Here is a 19459-nt window from a genome sequence, read left to right on the forward strand (position 1 = left end):
TCTGATTGTGTAATATGACCTATCTGCTGCCAGATCTAACCTTTCCACTTTCTTACTGATATTAAGTAAGAAAGATCATGCAGGATTGCATGTCTTTAGTCAGTCTCTGGATAGTTTATGCTAGGGAGCTCTTAGAAGAACTGGTTTTATTTGGTCATACACCCATAAAACTGTTAACAGTTAAAAGCTTTTACAACTTCTTTCTTCAGCAAGAACTGCCTGCTGTAGTTTCAGCAAAGACATTCCGTAGGGGGTGAAAAAGCTCTATTAATAGATTTCTACTAGCGATATGGGACGCGGGTGGCGCTGTGGGTTAAACCACAGAGCCTAGGACTTGCCGATCAGAAGGTCGGCGGTTCGAATCCCCACGACGGGGTGAGCTCCCGTTGCTCGGTCCCTGCTCCTGCCAACCTAGCAGTTCGAATGCATGTCAAAGTGCAAGTAGATAAATAGGTACCACTCCTGCAGGAAGGTAAACGGCGTTTCCGTGTGCTGCTCTGTTTCACCAGAAGCGGCTTAGTCATGCTGGCCACATGACCTGGAAGCTGTATGCCGGCTCCCTCGGCCAATAAAGCGAGATGAGCGCCGCAACCTCGGAGTCGTCCACGACTGGACCTAATGGTCGGGGGTCCCTCTACCTTTACTAGTGATATACAAATTTATGGTGCAATAGTTAAAACGCTGTATTCCCTAATAGCTATAAATGTTGACACATAAGTAGCAACTCCACTAATGAAGCTGCAATGGAGACTTGAGGGGCTATTAGAGGCTAGAGGTTAAGCACAGCCAGAAACTTGCAGGTGCTTTGTTGCTGTCAAGATGGCTCTTTTCTGTGAAAAGATTTCAGAAGTTAGGTATGATTTCTCAGTGGTGGTTGCATTTTCAGGTGTACTGTCTTTGTCTTACAAGAGCTATCAGAACCAAGCTGTAGGAAGAATGCTAGGTTTTTCTCTTGCTGAAATTATTTACTAAAAACAACATAATGTCCCCCACCCTGGAAGATTTTGACTGGTTGGACAGCTAAGACTACATCAGATTAATAAATATATCAGCAGCAGAAAATAAGGTGCGAGCTTGCAAGCTGGGGAAAGCTAGTGATTTGGTTTTGTAGCCAGTAGCTCTGTGAAAGGTGAATAGTAATGTTGTGCAGAAGCACCTCTTTAATAGCCTTTTGATGTGTTCAAACAACTGGAGAATTCGTAGACAAGACCAACATGACCTGCATTAGTTTGAGAAGAAAGGTCCAATAGACTCCTGGACCTCATCTGAGTACCGCACATATATTGTTTGCTTTTCTATTCTTCGAAGGAATTCAGGGCGGCATGCACTCAGCTGCCTCATTTTATACCTCGCAAAAGTCCTGAGAGACTAAATACAGTGGTACCTTGGTTGTTGAACTTCATCCGTTCTGCGATTGTGTTCGACTCCTGGAACCGTTCAAAAACCAAGGTGTGGCTTTCAATTGGCTGCAGTAACTCCTGTACTCAATCGGAAGCCGAATCAGATGTTTGGCTTCTGAAAAACATTTGCAAACCGGAACAGTCACTTTCAGGTTTGCAGTGTTCGGGAGCCAATTTGTTCAGGAGCCAAGGCGTTCGACAACCAAGGTACCACTGTACAGTGGTGACTTGCCCATTTTCACCAAAGGCATACTTCTGGTGTGTAAGATATTCAAAACAGATTTGCCTCCAGCTCCCTGGGTGCTGTCCCACCCTGGTGCATTCAGGACTCCCTCCCTTTTCAGTTAGATTTGTCTGTCTGGTGAGGTGGTTGTTGTTATACTGAGCATAGTGGAAATTTACCAGACGGTTAAAGAACTTATAAGCAGAACTTGTTAAGAGAAAGTAAATTTAGGTCAAGAGCACCCCTTTCATTAGAAAAAGAGAGAACCTAACTTTCCATTCTGCAAACTGAGGATTTACCTGTGCCATTCCGTGACATAGAAGATTGACTTGGAAGTGGGCAGAGGCACTGAGAAATGTGGCCTACTAAGTTTCAAGCCATTTTGGTTTGGCCAGATTACGATTCCAAAACAATGCCACACAGTCCCTAACACAGGGGTCAGCAAACTTTTTCAGCAGGGTGCTGGTCCACTGTTCCTCAGACTTTGTGGGGGCCCAGACTATATTTTGGGGGAAAACTATGAACGAATTCCTATGCCCCACAAATAACCCAGAGATGCATTTTAAATAAAAGCACACATTCTACTCATGTAAAAACACACTGATTCCCGGACTGTCCACGGGCTGGATTTAGAAGGTGATTGGGCCGGATCCGGCCCCTGATCCTCAGTTTGCCTACCCATGCCCTAACAGGAGTAGTAAGCATGTGCAATCCACTGAACCACAGCTATTGAGTTGAACAGAAAGCATGGAGGAGGCCTGCTGATTTTTCTCTTTCTAAACGGTTCTGTTCCTGCAAAATGCAGCATTGATACTATGCTAATAGCATTTTTTGTGTGAACTTTTTACTTTTAAAATAACAATGTGGATTGTTGCAGCATCTGTTTTGAGCAACATTAAGGAACGGAATGGCTTCCCTTAGGCTATCAGTACAGTATTTCTGGCAAATCTCGTTTGAATTCTTAACGCCTTTTGAACTAGGACAGAGGGTTCTTGGTTAATGAGTGAGTGAACAAAAAGTATTTGTGGTAAAACCATATCTCTCCTGAGGCAACCATTTGTGAATCTGTGTTCAGACATGCTTCTCTAGCTAGAATCTGGCTACGAATGGTACCGGTTATGCCGCTTCCAGTGGGTATTCACAGTGAAACAAGTGGCTTTAAAATAAAGGCACACAACAGTTTTGTGTGCTTGCAGAGACTGTTCTTACAGAATCTCCTTAAACATGGTGATACCAGGCTATATGTGCTATGTCTTACCAACAGTAGAAAAGCCAGTCTTTGAGATACTTCAAAACACAAAAGGTTCAAAACACCGTTAGATGGGTTTGACAGATCAAGATGATTCCAAATGTAATAAATGCAGGGCACTCATTTGTTGTCTTGTTGATAAAGAATTTCTAGCAACCTGCCCTTGGTTTTTGCTTCCATGAGGGCTAAAATCCATTGTATTGAAACAGAACTTTTGCCTTCTTTTTCTGTAGTTGATGCTCTTAATTACTGTATTTTTCGCTCTATAGGACACACTTTTCCCCCTCCAAAAATTAAGGGGAAATGTTTGTGCGTCCTATGGAGCGAATGCAGGCTCCTAGGCTTCAGCGAAAGCAACGCGAAGCCTCCAAAGTGCAGAGGGAGCGCTCCCTCCACGCTCCGGAGGCTACACGTTGCTTTCGCTGAAGCCTGGAAAGCGAGAGGGGTCGGTGCACACCAACCCCTCTTGCTCTCCAGGCTTCAGTGAAAGCAACGCGTAGCCTCCAGAGCGCAGCGGGACCTCGCGCTGTGCTCTAAAGGCTTGGGGTTCCTTTCGCTGAAGCCAGGACTCTCCTATAGCTATTCTGGCTTTTGGGTGGCCTCGCGAAGCCTCCGCAGGGCACAGGGATGAAGGTTCCCCGTGCCCTGCGGAGGCTTCACGCAAAGCTAGACCAGCTATCCCAGTGGCTATCCCAGAAGCCAGAACAGCAAGAGGCTATCCCAGAAGCCAGATCCCTCTTGCTGTTCTGGGATTCAGATTTCCCCCAATCCCCTTGTTTCCTCCCCCCCTAACTAGGTGCCTTCATGCATCTAGTTTATTTAGAAAAAAAACATTTATATACCGCTATTCATAAAAATATTAGCAGTTGACAGTCATACATAAAACTATGCAATAAAAACCATATACAAATTTTAAAATCAGAAATAAGCCAGCTGTTATGGAAAGATGTATTCTTAATGGCCTGCATAAGCCAGCTGGAATAGAGACATTTTCAGCAGTATGTCACACAAGACCAGACTAAAAGAAGACGAGATTTCCTCCCCTTCCTGCAAAATCAGCCACTTTTGCCACCACACAAAACCTTATGGTAGACAAATAACTTCATTCCAAGCTCCATACCACATGAATTTACCTTAAAAGCTACGCTTGCTAGGCAAGTAGGATAGCACAGCAAACGATGACTGCTGCGCTCAGGACCTGCTTGCAGGTTTCCCATTGGTATCTGCTTAGCCACCCAGGATGCTGGGTAGATGACCCTTTTGTCTGATCTTGCGGGGATTCTCTTAACGTTCTTATGATGGAATGCCTGAGACGGAAAGAATGGCCTGGTCTACAATCTGAGGAGTCTATGCAAAGCACATGGGGTGCAAATAAATTTGCTCCAAGATTGCATGGATAATCTTAAAGTGCATCTGTTTGTCTACTAGAGCCAGGGCTTTTTCGGCTGTGGCTCCGATCTGGTGGAACACTCTGTCACAAGAGACTAGGGCCCTGCGGGACTTGACATCTTTCCGCAGGGCCTGCAAGACAGAGCTGTTCCACCAGGCCTTTGGCCAGGGCACAGCCTGACTCCCTCCTTCGGCAATCTTCGCGAAGCTCTGGCCCAATGGTTGCCAGTGGTTTGTTTTGAATTAATTTTATAATGAATGATTTTAGAGTGTTGTGTTGTACTGTTGTACTGTTTTATTGTTGTTAGCCGCCCTGAGCCCGGATTTGGCTGGGGAGGGCAGGATATAAATAAAATTTATTTTTATTATTATTATTATTATTATTATTATTACTACTACTACTGCTTTCGTTGGTAGCCTGAAGGTCAGAATTTTTAGTATCTCCTACATTAACAGAGATTTGAGAATTTGTGGTTTAAACAACCGGCATACCCTATAAGTATAGGCACCCTCTTTCTACAAAGCTTTCCGAGTACAGGATAATACCAGTTCATTCTCTGCAACTCATTTTATAAAAACCTCAAACTATTTGGTTCGAACCTAGTGCTGTATATTGCGTTGCCTCTCTATTTGTTGTCTCTCCTTTAGCATCTTGTCTTAAAATGCATTATGATAGAAGCTGGCTCGCCTCATACAGGATTTATGCAGTTCAGAACAAGGAAAACACGAAACTCCAGAACATCACTGAGAATGGAGACTAAATCTGGTGACCGTTTGCCAGAGGAAAAAAGGAAGGCTAAACAAAATCCAAGAGTGTAAAAACATTTAATAAACTTCTTAATCTCTTCCTTCTTAATCTGCAGATAGTTTGTGACAGAGGTACAGAACTCAATCCAGGGGTTATGGGTGGGTAGGAAGGGATGAATACTACTTGTAATATAAAAATATTTTGGCTTACAATGGTCATTTTTCTTCATTTATAGAAACATCGTCATGAGACTTGGGAATACCTTCACCTGAAATGGGCTGAATCCTGATGACACTGATCTAGTGTAAGCGTGTTAATCCTCTGGAGATGTTGGAAGCTTTTTGCGTGAGAATTTCCTCCAAAGTATTGCCACACTTTCTGCCTGCAAAGAAAACACTGGATTTCTAAGAAACTAATCTCTCCCTAATGCAGTGGATCTCTCCAGGGCCCCCACCTTACATCTGCTTATGAACTTCAGTGCTTGGTTTGCATTTGATCCAGGAGAATTCCAAGTGACAGGTAGTGTAAACATCCTACACTCTCAGCTGTGTGGAAAAGAAGAAAGCTGGGAGAAGGCTGTTTACTCTCTCTGCCTTGGAAAGCAGCTGAAGGAGGAAAACATGGAGATCTTGCAAGTTTTTTCCCCCCTAAGCCCTGTTTGGAGCTTGCTGTGTAGCAGTTTGCATGTGTATGTTTTGACGCCAAGTTGAACAAGCCCTGGTGAGAATTTTAAAAATAGAAGTTAATTAGTGTATAATGCTTGTTTTTAAAATTACTGTGGGCTGTAATTAGGCACTAAGGAGGAAAAGCTACCCAGAACGTACCTCCATAACATGGGAAGAGCCATCTAGTTCAGCATTGTGTTCTCACAACAGCCCACAAGCAGGTTGTGAGGGCCTTAGCACTCTTTCCCACTAGCGATCCATGGTCATATCTCTCTTAATAAACATAGTATCATGATATAAGTAATGTGTAATGGATAAATGCCAGCTTTCATACTGAAATGGAATAAACTAGAATTGACTTAAACATCACTCAAGAGATATAAATGAGAGGGGGGCAGTTCTTAATAGTCCAGGCAGCTTGGTTTTGTTTGGATACCATTGCCAGTGCATCTGACAAGAAAAAATTGGGGCCTAATGTTTTGGAATCGTCAATAAACTTGAAGTTTGAAAAATGGGATGGAGAATGTATACTTAATTGGAAAACGTTTTGCAAAACTAAGGATGCCATTACTTTTATATTGACAATGCACTTACTTTTTAAGCAGAAGTGATGTGTAGTACAATTGCATTTTTATCACATGTGATCCTTGTTGATGTGCAGGAGATTTTGATCCTTCTCTTCACACTTAAGACTGTGGTGTGGAACAGCAACATTTCTGATAGAATAGCATTTTATAGTTGGGAGGAAACATCAATGAATTGGAAGCTTTGATAATTGGAACATCTACTATCGCAGATTCAAGGCGCGCATGCACACACACTACAAAGGGAAAAATAGCTCTGGCATCTCTGGAACATGCCTTAATGGAAGAAGCTATATGTTAGTTACAACCTTCCTATTAACAATTTACAGATGTAGTACTGGGCTGGAGCTGGGCTTGTGAATCCAGGGTTGGCTTTTGTACAGAGACAGGCAGTTCCCATATTTATTAGAGTAACAAGCTCCAAGAGTTTGAGACACTAGACTTCTAAAGTGTGGGTCATCCTTCAGTCTAAAACTGAGGGCCAAACTAGACATTACCTTCAAAAGTGCAATGATTGCTCAGCAGTGCTGTGTTGGATTAAAAGCTAGTACTTTATATTTTTATTCAATTGCAGAAAGTTGGGAAATAAATTTTCATGGTGATCTGTTTTGGAGGGCAACGTTTTCATTTTTGTTTCTGCTCCAAATTCCCCTTACCAATGACTTTTTCCTCTGTAGGGTTTTAAATGGTGTGTTTACCTTTTTAAAAAATGACTTTGGAACAAGAGAATGGGCTGCTTTGCATGGGGTTTGGATCAGGTGAGGCAGGAAAGCATGAAATTCCCTGCTCCAGTGCATTGCTCTCCATCTCTCTTGCCTGCAACAACTGCTCTTTGGGGAGGGGGAGTGGTGTTGGGGTTACCAGGCTGCTGCTGGATTTGTGTGCAGCAGGTAGTTTGCTCTTGGTTTGTTACAAGTTGAAGGTCTTCAGCCAGATTGATTATGAAAGGTTTGCTCATAGCCACTTGCATTCATGAAGGGATGGGATCAAGATCTTATGAAACTTTATTTTTATTTCATAAAATCAATACACCACTTGCTTGTAAAGAAAACAACCCATCAAAGCACTGTGTGTGTGTGTGTGTGTGTGTGTGTGTGTGTGTGTGTGTGTGTTTGTGTGTGTGTGTGTAGGACATGCAGAAGCAATCACCTCAACCTATCTTTTTGACTTTAGAGCGCATGATTCATTTATCTATCCTATGGCTAACCCCGTATAGTTAAAGCTATGGTTTTCCTAGTAGTGATGTACGGAAGTGAGAGCTGGACCATAAAGAAGGCTGATCGCCGAAGAATTGATGCTTTTGAATTATGGTCTGGAGGAGACTCTTGAGAGTCCCATGGACTGCAAGAAGAACAAACCTATCCATTCTTAAGGAAATCAGCCCTGGGTGCTCACTGGAAGTACAGATCCTGAAGCTGAGGCTCCAATACTTTGGCCACCTCATGAGAAGAGAAGACTCCCTGGAAAAGACCCTGATGTTGGGAAAGATGGAGGGCACAAGGAGAAGGGGACGACAGAGGACGAGATGGTTGGATAGTGTTCTCGAAGCTACCAGCATGAGTTTGACTAAACTGAGGAAGGCAGTGGAAGACAGGAGTGCCTGGCGTGCTCTGGTCCATGGGGTCACGAAGAGTCAGACACGACTAAACGACTAAACAGCAACAACATGGCTAACCCAGCATGGTTTCCTTCAGTATCTCTTAGGTGTAGATATGCTACCTTTGAAAATAGAGGTTCCATTTTGCATTGTGGGAAAATTCATGGCAAAGTCTAATAGCAATCTTGTTGACCATAATGTGTTCTGAAGATACAACAATGTCTGTAGTGTATACCATTCAAGAAGAAATCTCTCTACTGCCTCAGTGTGAATTTAGTAGCTTCACAAATTTTGTGTGCAAGCACTATTCTCAATAAGCTACGGTCCTACATGTGAGTCTTTATGGTGATTTTGAGGCGTTCGCTGCATGCTGTAGCTATGTGTAACTAACAATTTTTTAGGTTACCTGAAACTGCATCAGAACTTTCCATATGGTACAGATTCTAGATTGGAAGTGGAATCAGGAAGCATCCAAGAGAAATTGGCCTGTAGTGTATACATTCATTTTTGTTATCTGGTAAACTGGCCGTTTTATGAAACTGCGAGACTGGAGCAAATTCAAAAACGTTTCCTATTGCTTTCTGGTATCAAACCTCCCCCTCCCCCAGCTGTAGACAAATGAGCTGTGTATTTAATATGCCTCATTATTCTACGCATGTGAAGGAAAACAGTCTAAATGTTTTGTTTTGAGATGACGGTCACTTGGAGGTTCCTGGGCTCACATTTCCTGGAGTCTTTGTTATAACTTCATCTCTGTTAGAAAGGAAATGGAAAGTTGCTTTTAAAAAATAACCCTGTGCTGCACTAGGGGTGGGGTTGGGGGGGCTATCTGGCAGGATTTTTTCTTTTCTTTTTGAAGTGCCAAATCCTTTCAAGTGGTTGAGAGAGAGAGGATTAAAAGTGAATAATGTTAAAGACAAATTGAAGTTGATGCTTGACTTGTCAGTCTCTGGAGTTTCCTGAACAGACTGAATGAAATGTTTTTCAGTTGAAGCCCACAAAGAATTTTTAAAAAAAGAATCTGAATGGAGAACAGCAAGGATTTGCATCCTTGTGTCCAGTTTCGTTCCTGGCTTACTAGTAATTATTCCGTTCCTGAGGAATCTTGGCAGCTGGAGAGAATGGTCCAGTTCACAGGACAGGATTTTGACTGTGAATCCTTTGAAAAGAGCTACTCCTAGCTGGATAAAAAGTACAGTGAGGAACAAAAGAGTGGGATAAAAGCAGTATGCGTGTGTCTCGTGCGTATGCATTGTCTTAATTGTAAAGACAGTAATGTGTTTTTTAATAATAATAATAATTGTGGTGGTATTTTCCCATGTGCAGGAATTAATATTTTCCTCCATTGGGTGAGATACGGGATATAAATAAATTAAAGTGATCAGATGTCTTATCAGCTGTGTGCGTGGCCCACCCTTGACAAAATGCTGTACTTAAATGTAAAAGGTTGCATATGCAGCTTTGTTGAACTGGGTTACATTTTATGCAAAGCAGTCCTCTTGGCATTGAGGGAATGGGCATGCACACATGGACCCCATTCTTTGCTAGCTTCTATAAGAGCTTTCGGAAGCATTTGCTATGCTTGATCACGACATTGTTTTGATCTGTTTGAAGCGGCTGGTGACGTGGTTCAAAGCCAAACCCAAGCCAGCTCTTTACACATAACAATTTGTAATTGCGTCCAGAGTTGTGGGGATAGGAGAGGGGCTCAGGCCAAATAACTTGACAATCGGGATGACTGAAAGGAGATCAGGTCTCACTGGATTCCCTCCTCTCGAAGGATCATTGTGTGTCTTCTTATGATACTCTATACTGCCATCTTATATTTTCAGGTGTTTAGTGTTGAGAGACCTTTTACAGACTTGCCAGCAGCTAAATAAATTTTAGTGGGCTGTTGTAGTTTTTGTTTCTTGGTGCCGCCCTCATTGCCTGTCACTTTTTCACCATTCTTATGTTTACTCCGTAAAGAAACACGTGGTTGGGATTGACCTGAAGTTACAGGCGCACACACCACGTGCGGTAATTTGTATGCTGAGCATCATAACTATAGCAAGTTAAGAGGTGGTCAGTATATTCATTTCTCTTTTAACAATGTAAGAAACACTTCGTTGGATCAAGCCAAAGGCCCATCTGTTCCGGCTTTCTGTTTGCACAGTGGCCAACCAGATGCCTATGGGCAGCCAGCAAGCAGGTCATAAACACAACAGCCCCTCTCCTATCTCTGATTATCTGCAACTGGTGTTCAGAAGTATACTGCCTCTTGATAATGGAGCTGGTGCAGTCACATGCTTGCAGTACTTATGCAGACAGAACGATTGGAAGAGTGCAATGTTTAATCCCACTCTCTGTTCTCACAGGGATTTTGTTTTTAAAAGAACTAAGTTTGTCTGAAGTCATTCATTACCTCCCTGGTCTGGTCTGTCAGGCTGTCTTTAACAGCAACTCAACGTGCTCCTCCATATAACGGTGTTACTGATCAAAGGCCCAGAATTTGTCTTGAATAAGGGTTATTATGAAAGAGTAGGGATGCCACCTGAACACTGTCCATATTTCAGTTTTGTTTTTGCTTTCGAGCCTCCCAAGCACACCAGAACTGGGTTGTTCCAGGCCTCGCTTCCATGCACAGTGTCCGCCAGTGTCTTGTGCAGGTATTTTCAACCTAAGCACGATGCACCTCGGCTTTGCAGATAATTAAATGCAGCTTGTATCTGTCACACACAATTTCATAACCTTGATAATGATTCATATATTAAGATGAGAAGGGGTAATTGAAATAAGAACATACTTTGGGTAAAAAGAAAAGAAAAAACATTCTTCTAAAAGAAGGAATAATATCCACCTTATGGATTTTTCGAGGACGGAACTTGTTTAACTCTGCAGGCTACAAAGCTTCCTTCTAAATGAAAACGATGGTTGCATACATTTTGTTCATCAGAATCTTTCTATTATGCCTTTTGATATGTCTGAAAAAATAAAATTTAAAAAAAACCACAGGGAAACAATTATTGTAAAACTGTAGAAACATTAAGGAACTAAAAATACAGCAACCATAGTTAGTTAAGCAGCAGTAAACTTCCAATACACCCGGAAACTTTCTGGAATAAAACTACTCTTTGCCTGGTGCCAAGAAGCCATCATGGATGAAGTAGAGCCAATTCCAGTGGGGAAGAAGTGCCATGGAATGTGTCACTTCTGAGAAGCCTCTTTTATCCTCTAATCTAATATATCCCAAAGGGAATAGTTTACCCTCTGAATGCCTCAGATCTTTGTGGCTGTGCATATTTCTCCAAAGCATGTAACATGTGGCGGGGGGTGGGGAGTCTTTGTAGCTGCATTCGTCTCAATCCTATGCAGAATTGGGTGCACATAAGCCCATTTATTTTCAATATGTGCATGAGCAATGTTCAGAGCTTTTGACCTCGTCCTTCAAACTCATTGCATTGCCAAAAAGATTTGAGGCCTGACAGTGTTCTTTAGGAAACCTTGTTTACTGTTTGGGATCATTGGTTGCTCTATGACCAGTCTGTTATAAAGCAATGGAAAATTTAAGGAATGAGGTCCTGCATTTGGAACTGCATGATTGCAGATGGTTGCTTCATGCATGCTTTATGGATGCCACCAGAGGGCAATGCAGTTCTTTCACAAACTTAAAAAGGTCTCTTGTTCAAGATTCCGTGAGTTGATAACACAAATCTGACTTGCCCATGGAAGTGTGAAGTTTTGAACTATACGCTGAACTTGGAATTTCGCAGACGTAGGTAAGGAGCCAGGTATTAAAAATGGATGTAAGGCCTAGAGCTTCATATAGGTGACTTTGGGAAATTTGCAATATGCAATGTGACGTTCCTTGATAGACAGTGGGGGATACTCGGCATCAAGGCCAATGTATTGTGTAAACACAGCAATAACCCTACAGCCTCAGGTCTATGTTCAGCCCTCAAGTCTGGATGGGCAGATCGTCATCTTGGCCACAAGCTGAAAATATATGTAAGAATTTTAAAGAGCTACTCATTTTTAAATAAGTCACACGGGGGTGGCTAACCTGTGGTCCTCCAGGTAAAGGTAAAGGGACCCCTGACTATTAGGTCCAGTCATGACTGACTCTGGGGTTGCGGCGCTCATCTCGCTTTATTGGCCGAGGGAGCCGGTGTACAGCTTCCGGGTCATGTGGCCAGCATGACTAAGCCGCTTCTGGTGAACAAGAGCAGCACATGGAAATGCTGTTTACCTTCCCGCCGGAGCGGTACCTATTTATCTACTTGCACTTTGACGTGCTTTCGAACTGCTAGGTTGGCAGGAGCTGGGACTGAGCAACAGGAGCTCACCCTGTCGCAGGGATTCGAACCGCCCATCTTCTAATCGGCATGTCCTAGGCTCTGTGGTTTAACACACAGTGCCACCCGCGTTAGACTCCAATTCCTATTAGCCCCAACCAGCATGGCACATGGTAAGGGGTGATGGAAGTTGTAGGGGTGGTGGAAGTTGTAATCCACAAACATCTGGAGGGCTAAACTGCTTTATAGTGTATTATCAACACATAACAACCTAGTTGATATTTCATTTAAATTATATCATGGCTTGTTTTGGAAATACTGGTTAATATCTTGCCACAGGCTGAAGGCAGTTCTTTTCCCAGGAATATCTTTCATGGTTGCTCTGTTGTTGCTTCTCCCTTGTGGCTGATAGTTTGCGTAATGTGTTCAGTCCCACAGGACTGGAGTGGCTTATCGTGCATATTTGAACCAGTGACCCGGAGAAGGCTGGTGCTAGTACTTGACACAGCAAAGCATTGCACCATACTAGAACAGCATTAACAATATGTAAATGTTTTGTTCCCAAGCTTAGGCAACTGAAACCTGCCGAAAGAGAAGCAATGCGGTTTTTTGTTTTGGTTTTTTGGCTAGGGATTTAAATACTCCTCTGTATAGAATAGTATTAATAAATAATCCTTGCACACAGAAACGCACCCCTTTTTTTTTATTTCCATGCAAAAGCATTTCATCTCTCTCGTGTATGTGTTTCTGTAACTATTTTTGTAAAGCTTTGCTTAAGTTTGTTGTTCCTTCAGTTTTCTGTACGCTGCTCAAGAGATATTTTGATTATAGTAAGCGGTATAGAAATTAAATAATCAAGAGGCAGGGAGCCTGTGGCCTTCCAGATGTATAAGACTATACCTCCCATTATCCCTGACCTTCCATCATTCATGATAGGAGTCCAGAAACAGCTGAAAGGCTGCAGGTTCCTCAGCCTTGCCTTTTATGAACTGCTTGCACTCTAAAAATGAGTGCAGCCTGGTCACAAGTTTACCATCTCATCTGTGCTTTGGTGAGAACCATATCTTAAGTTTTAATACTTTTTCCCCTCTTGATTTTGGATCTGCCTGACACTGGTGTGGAATCTCTCCTGGGTAAGACATTGATCTGTTTGGTGGGAGAAAAGATATGCTTATTCCACATTATTGCAGCCTGCTTCGCTTTTTGCCTACACCAAAATTGACAAATCGGGTACATGTGCAGCTAAATGTATGATAAATTAAGCAAATGTAAAACTGGTTCTTCTAAGTGATGGTGCATGTGGAACACTTGACTGCTCAGACTTTGGGGGGGGGGTTGGAAAAATAATGAATAGACACTGTCAATCTTCATATTATTTGCGTCACCTGTGCCCATCAACTGCATTGACTTCTTCCAAGCAATCTGAACATTGCAGCAGCACAGCCTGTTCAGTTCTTACTTATCCGCAGTTTCCTCGGCAACCAACAAGCAATCCCAGAAACAGATTCCACACAATGGCAAGAAACCAAAAAAACCCCTCCTAAGCAACACTTTCAGTTCTTTGGCAGCTCTATTTTTAATGCTAGAAATGAAAACTCTCTCAAGATACCATTCTTTGAAGTACCATAGTGGAGAACCCATAATACTAAAAAGAGCCAATGACAGTGGGGTGGGATGTTATCTCTAATGCTAGTCCTTCTTAAGAGGACAACAAAAAGGCATTTTTTTGTATTTGTAAATAGCTTGAAAATGAACTCCCTCCTCTGCTGTCATGCTTTATAAAGTAGAATCCATCTGTGGCTTTTATCCTTGGTTCCTGATTTACTAATGTTTCAGGTCGGAAAAAGGTTGGCCACAAAAGGTCAGGTTGCCCCGCCCCTTCCTTGGTTCTCATGTTTTCTGACACTTTTTAAGGCTGGAACAGGAACAGTCCTAAGTTCTTTTCTGCAAATTATGAAGATGAATATATTCTTGATGTGCAAATATTTATTGTCATTTCAATAGTTATTTCACATTACAGTGGTACCTCTGGTTACGTACTTAATTCGTTCCGGAGGTCTGTTCTTAACCTGAAACTGTTCTTAACCTGAAGCACCACTTTAGTTAATGGGGCCTTCCGCTGCTGCTGTGCCGCTGCCACACAATTTCTGTTCTCATCCTGAAGCAAAGTTCTTAACCTGAGGTAATATTTCTGGGTTAGCAGAGTCTGTAACCTGAAGTGTATGTAACCTGAAGCGTATGTAACTCAAGGTCCCACTGTAGTTGAATTCGGCAGATCTACTGAATCAGTCTCTTCTCGTTTCTGAACTGTTTCCATAACAGCTGTTAATTATAAGAATAATTATTTAACATAATTTGTGCCTGTGTTTGTTTTTACTCCCTTCCTTCCTTCCTTCCTTCCTTCCTTCCTTCCTTCCTTGTGACACAACTACTTAGATTGTAAGTGACCAGGGACATTCTTATTTTATTTGACTGAATGTAAGCTGGGAGCCTTTGAGGGTGAGGAACTGAGTAAAATGCCTATAGTAATAATTCATTAATTTACATGTGCAGTAAGATACCATGTAATGTGCAGCCTGGCATTTCCCACACAGGCATAAGTAAGTTTATTTACATGCCACATTTTCCACAAATTGTGCTTGAAGTGCTTCACATAATTTAGAAAATTCAAGTACATCAGTAGGCGCAATACATAATTTTACCTCTACAGTGTAATGTTTGACAGTTCAACACCAATTCGACTAATTAGACTATAGCATCCATAGAATTAGACTATAGCATCCATCAGCCCCAGCCAGCATGGCCAATAATCAGGAATGATGGGAATTGTAGTATAACAATATCTGTGGGGTTGGGGGGGCACTATGTTGGGTACTCCAGTATAAAACATGGCAGTAGGTCAATTAACAATACCCAGTACCAACAGCATCCACATTATATGCACCCTAAGTCACCCAATCAGCCAACCAAACAAGGCCAAATGTACTGCTGAACAACGAAAAGGCCCACTGTTGTCCTAGATCAGGGTTTCCCAAACTTGGGTCTCCAGCTGTTCTTTGACTACAATTCCCATCACCCCTGACCACTGGTCCTGCTAGCGAGGGATGATGGGAGTTGTAGTCCCAAAACAACTGCCCAAGAGGAGAGGTTCCATCAACAGACATCCTCTTCTCAGCAAAGACGCTTGGCTTGAGCAACCGCTGAGGTGTGTTTTGGGCTATTAATAAGTCTATTTTAGAACACCATTTGAGTTCAAAGAACTAAACTTCAGTTTTAAAACCAACATAGGGCAAATGATTTTAGGGCAAGCAAGTTCAGCCAGAAGAACAGGAGTTTTCAGCAATATGTCGTGGCGGGAGGAGCCTTCAGCCACAATCCCTGGTATGAGGCAAGTGTGCCCCTCGTCTTTGAAAGAAAGACGCTTGTGCAGTTAACCATGAGGCATAATTGCGTTTCGAAGGAAGACTCATGAGGCTCTTGTTTCTGCCATGCCTGACAGGAATCACTTCTAGAAGAAAGTGGTATTTTTAGGTTGAGGTATAATGAGATCCTTCCTTGCTTCCGGCATAATTGTTAAGAAATATACATTTTGTGTGTGTACAAAATTGGATAGAAATGCTGACAGGCTGGCATTCATAGCTGCTGACACAAACTTTCTGAGCATAGGCCATACACATTCTGCTGACACCAACACTCTCCTTGGGAACAGCTGGCAATGCCTGCTGATGCCTCAGAACACATCCCAGCCATTGACTATGTAGATGGTTTTAAAGTATCACCCCTAATTTATTCATTACCTGAAGTAGTGAAAATCTTAAGGCAAAATGCCCCTACATCTCTTAAATTGCATTCCTAAGCATTTCCCCTGCTCTTAACATGCCAACATCGCTGTGATGTGGGGAAGAATTACCATGTACAATCCTTCCAGTTAGTGTGGTTGACTCACAATATAGGTTTGTATTGTGACTCTATTTACACATGAGTTATATTCATTGGACTGAATAGTTCCATTTAAAAACTGGTCCAGTGTTGAAACCTTATGGATTGGGCACAACAGTTCTGGACTTAATTTGGTTGCCTAATATGCAGCAAATGAGAATAAACAAATATGCTGTGATCAAGTGAAGGCCTTTTCAATCAGCCTTGATTTCATTAGATGGGTTTAGAGGTAGAATACAGATTAGTATTAACCTGTCCTTGCCCTAATTTAAGGCCAAACTTATAATTTGCTGTATTATTCTACAATAAATGGAAATTGAGTATTTTGCCCCCCCCCCTGTGTAGTCCACACTCAGTCTAGATCTATTGCATTTAATATTTTATTTTATTTTTATTTTTCCTCTGAAAAGTGCTGCTTGAGAAACTGGTTTCGTTCCAAAAATAAAAACTCATTGCAAATTGATTCTGCGTTACCCTACAGAGTGTACATTAGAAAGCAAATGAAAACAGATGTAGGCAGATGTATTCACACCTGCTCAATGACATGGATGGGCATATACCAAGATCACAACCGCAATGTCCTTCATTCACTAGGGACATGTGCAGGGAGGAAAAAAGGCATAGGTGTTCAAATGCATATCAAGTAGCCATACCTACCCACCCAGTGGAGCTGAAATGGATGTGCTCTCTCTCTTAGAGGACAATGTCCTAGAACGACTACATTATAGGTCTACTTCCCTGTAAATTTTGCCATGAAAAATGCACCTGGGGTGTAATTTCTTCCCCAAAGGTCTGGGTTAGTGTTAATCCCAAAGTAAAATACTGCTTTAAAACGTTACTATACTTGTATCTTGCTGAAGTTTTTTTAATACACACACACACATACAGCCTTCAATTTCATTCATGAAGGTACCATACCTTTTCCTCAATGTTTGCTCCCTTGAGTCGAATGAGATTGATTCTTCTCACCTTGCGTTGAGCAATACTTTTAAGTAATGGTAACTGCAGGGATTTGGTTTCTATTCCCCAATATTAAGAACATGTATAATAATATAAAATATGGCCAGTAGGTCGAACATCAGCTTGTGAACTATTCAATAAAATTGTAATTTATTTCAATATTCTTAAGGAAAAATAAATGAGAGTTCCCTGTTCCAGACAAATTCCCAGACATTAATGCTTCCTCTACCCATGGGCCCTGATATATTTCCCCCTCAGCAATGGGAGCCCTACTTGTGAAACACTTCCTATACAGAAGCTCACTGGGCCCACTTAATCGCCTTTCACAGCTTGGCAAAAACCTGACTGCTTAGATGTATTTGACTGCCGTGTCTATTAATTTTTAATCTTTGCTATTTATGTTTTGGGAGGGAGCTAGCTATGGGTTGTATCTTAAGTTCTCCTCAAAGTTGACCAACATGAGTCCATTAATTTTAATGGGTCTTCTCTGAGTCAAATGTTTGTTGGCGGGGGGGGGGGGGGGCCGAGCCCCTGCGCCAATCTTGAGGGGTCAGAGGAGGCTGAGTGCGAGAGAGAAGGAGCTGCCTAGCCATTGAAGCTGCACCGTGCTGGGCTGTGCACTCAGCTTCCTCCCAAACAATGTGCATGTGCTGTGGCCTGACGCCACTGCCAGCCCCCTGCCTGCAAACATGCCTAGGCCGCCTTGGTCTGCGCTGCCACCCACCCGCAAGTGTGCCCAGGCCACCTTGGTGGGCTGCATCATTGGGAAGAAGCTTCTTTCAACTGGTTGGTTGTTGTTTTTTTGGTCACTGGTCAAGTCTTTTGAGAAATAAAAGGCTGCAAAAGACTTCCAGTGATAGGCTGGAATCACTCAGAGGTCTACTCTTACACAACATGGACCCTTAGGCCTGGGAGGGGAAGGTGAAGCAGCAAGGCATGAGGAATTATGGGTAGCGGTAGCAACTGGGAAGGCAGCTACAGAAGGGCTCTCATAATTCGTGCAGACTTCAGTGCTAAAGTAGGACGGAATTAGTACTGATTTAGAGTAGGGCAGTGTATATGTGGTGACTGATTGGAGTTATTGTTTCTTTCAAGGTGGCTTGTAAGCATACACAGTTACTGCCATAATGAAATTATCCTAATGAAGGCATTGGATCACTTTTACTACTGGATTATCTATTTTATACGTACAGCTGGGATGTATTACCCTGAGTGGAGAGGAGACATTTGTTAAATTGATTCGGCAGACTCATTTTATGTATTCTTAGTATAAGAGCTTCAGCTCTGATTAATAGGCCACGTGCAGTTGCCATCTTAAGTTTCAATACCAAATAATTTGTGACGCTGCTTATTCAATGAGGGAAGTTTTCAAAATGCCACCTGCTATGTTCCTTTAAGCCTTTCAATGGCAAGCTATTCTGAAGCACTTTAAAATGAAAATGTATTTACTTTCCCCATGCAAATCTGAGAATGAGGCACTTATTCCCCCTTCCCCCATTTTGTTCACTCAGCTTCTGTTTGCATGTGTTGCAGATATAAGTTTGTGCTGGCTCTTATCAAATTAGGCTGAGTTCTGGACTAACCCATCAGATTGGTCCTCTTTGCCAACAACCTTTATATTTTAACATGGCAAAAAATAATAATAATAAATAATATAGCATATTATTTTAAATACACACACAACTGTTTGTGGGCTATTTAATCCAGATTTTTAACAAATTGTCTGGAGTCTGTACCCCAGTATAACTATCACAAGATTGCTGAGCTTTCTACAGAACCTTTTCATATGGATTATTCATAAGAAAGAAGGCATAGATGTTTGCAGCCATCTCTTCTGGCCCTTTATTCTTCAGGTGGCATCTTGTCTTCAAGTCTGATGTTTCTGCTATTAAAATACCAGGCTAGTGCACAGTAAGACCACTCACTGATGATTGAGCACCATGTGGGGTGGGGAGGAGTCACTGTTGAGGAAGCATGCATGAGAAGATTGTGATGTAAGGGTATCTTCGCATACAAGTGATAAATTTTCTGTTGCTTCCTCCAGTAGCTGTAAATCTGCATTGGTCAGAATGCTCATTTGCATTACAAATGCCCACTCCTCAGCTTTTCTGTTTAGCAGAGGTTAACAATAATAGTATCTCAAAAGTGACTTGGAGTCTTGCGTGTGGAAACAGGTAACTGGTGCCACCCCAGAACACCTGCAGCACTATCATTTTTTGCATTTTTGTGAAGGATTTTACTTATTGTATGTAAGCTACTCTGGGAGCCAATCTTACCTGAAATACATGGTACAGGTATGATCTTAAGTACATATGTATCTAATAAAGCAAAGTTAAGGGGGTGTTGAATTAAAACAAAGTTTATGGAGGTGGTACTGTTCTTCAGAAAATAACTACTTTTCAGAGAATCAAAACTGCTAAATTGCTTCAAT

The 19459-nt window shown here is 42.1% G+C and overlaps 1 long non-coding RNA gene across 23 annotated transcripts in view; it reads left to right on the plus strand.

The window, feature by feature from the left end:
- The window catches only part of LOC144327293 (uncharacterized), a 66799-nt gene that overhangs the window by 25263 nt on the left and 22077 nt on the right, over window positions 1-19459 (plus strand). For 9 of the 23 annotated variants that reach the window (XR_013392334.1, XR_013392331.1, XR_013392330.1 and 6 more), the window contains one exon: window positions 5245-5313. The exons of 10 other annotated variants lie outside the window; for them this stretch is intronic. This is a non-coding gene — a long non-coding RNA (uncharacterized LOC144327293). Of the gene's footprint in view, window positions 1-5244; window positions 6866-7495; window positions 11338-12559; window positions 14863-19459 lie in introns of those variants that run through there. 4 more of the 23 variants (XR_013392340.1, XR_013392338.1, XR_013392337.1 and 1 more) reach the window with 4 other exon arrangements.

Source organism: Podarcis muralis, chromosome 3 (assembly GCF_964188315.1).
Source record: "Podarcis muralis chromosome 3, rPodMur119.hap1.1, whole genome shotgun sequence".
Lineage (NCBI taxonomy): Eukaryota > Metazoa > Chordata > Lepidosauria > Squamata > Lacertidae > Podarcis > Podarcis muralis.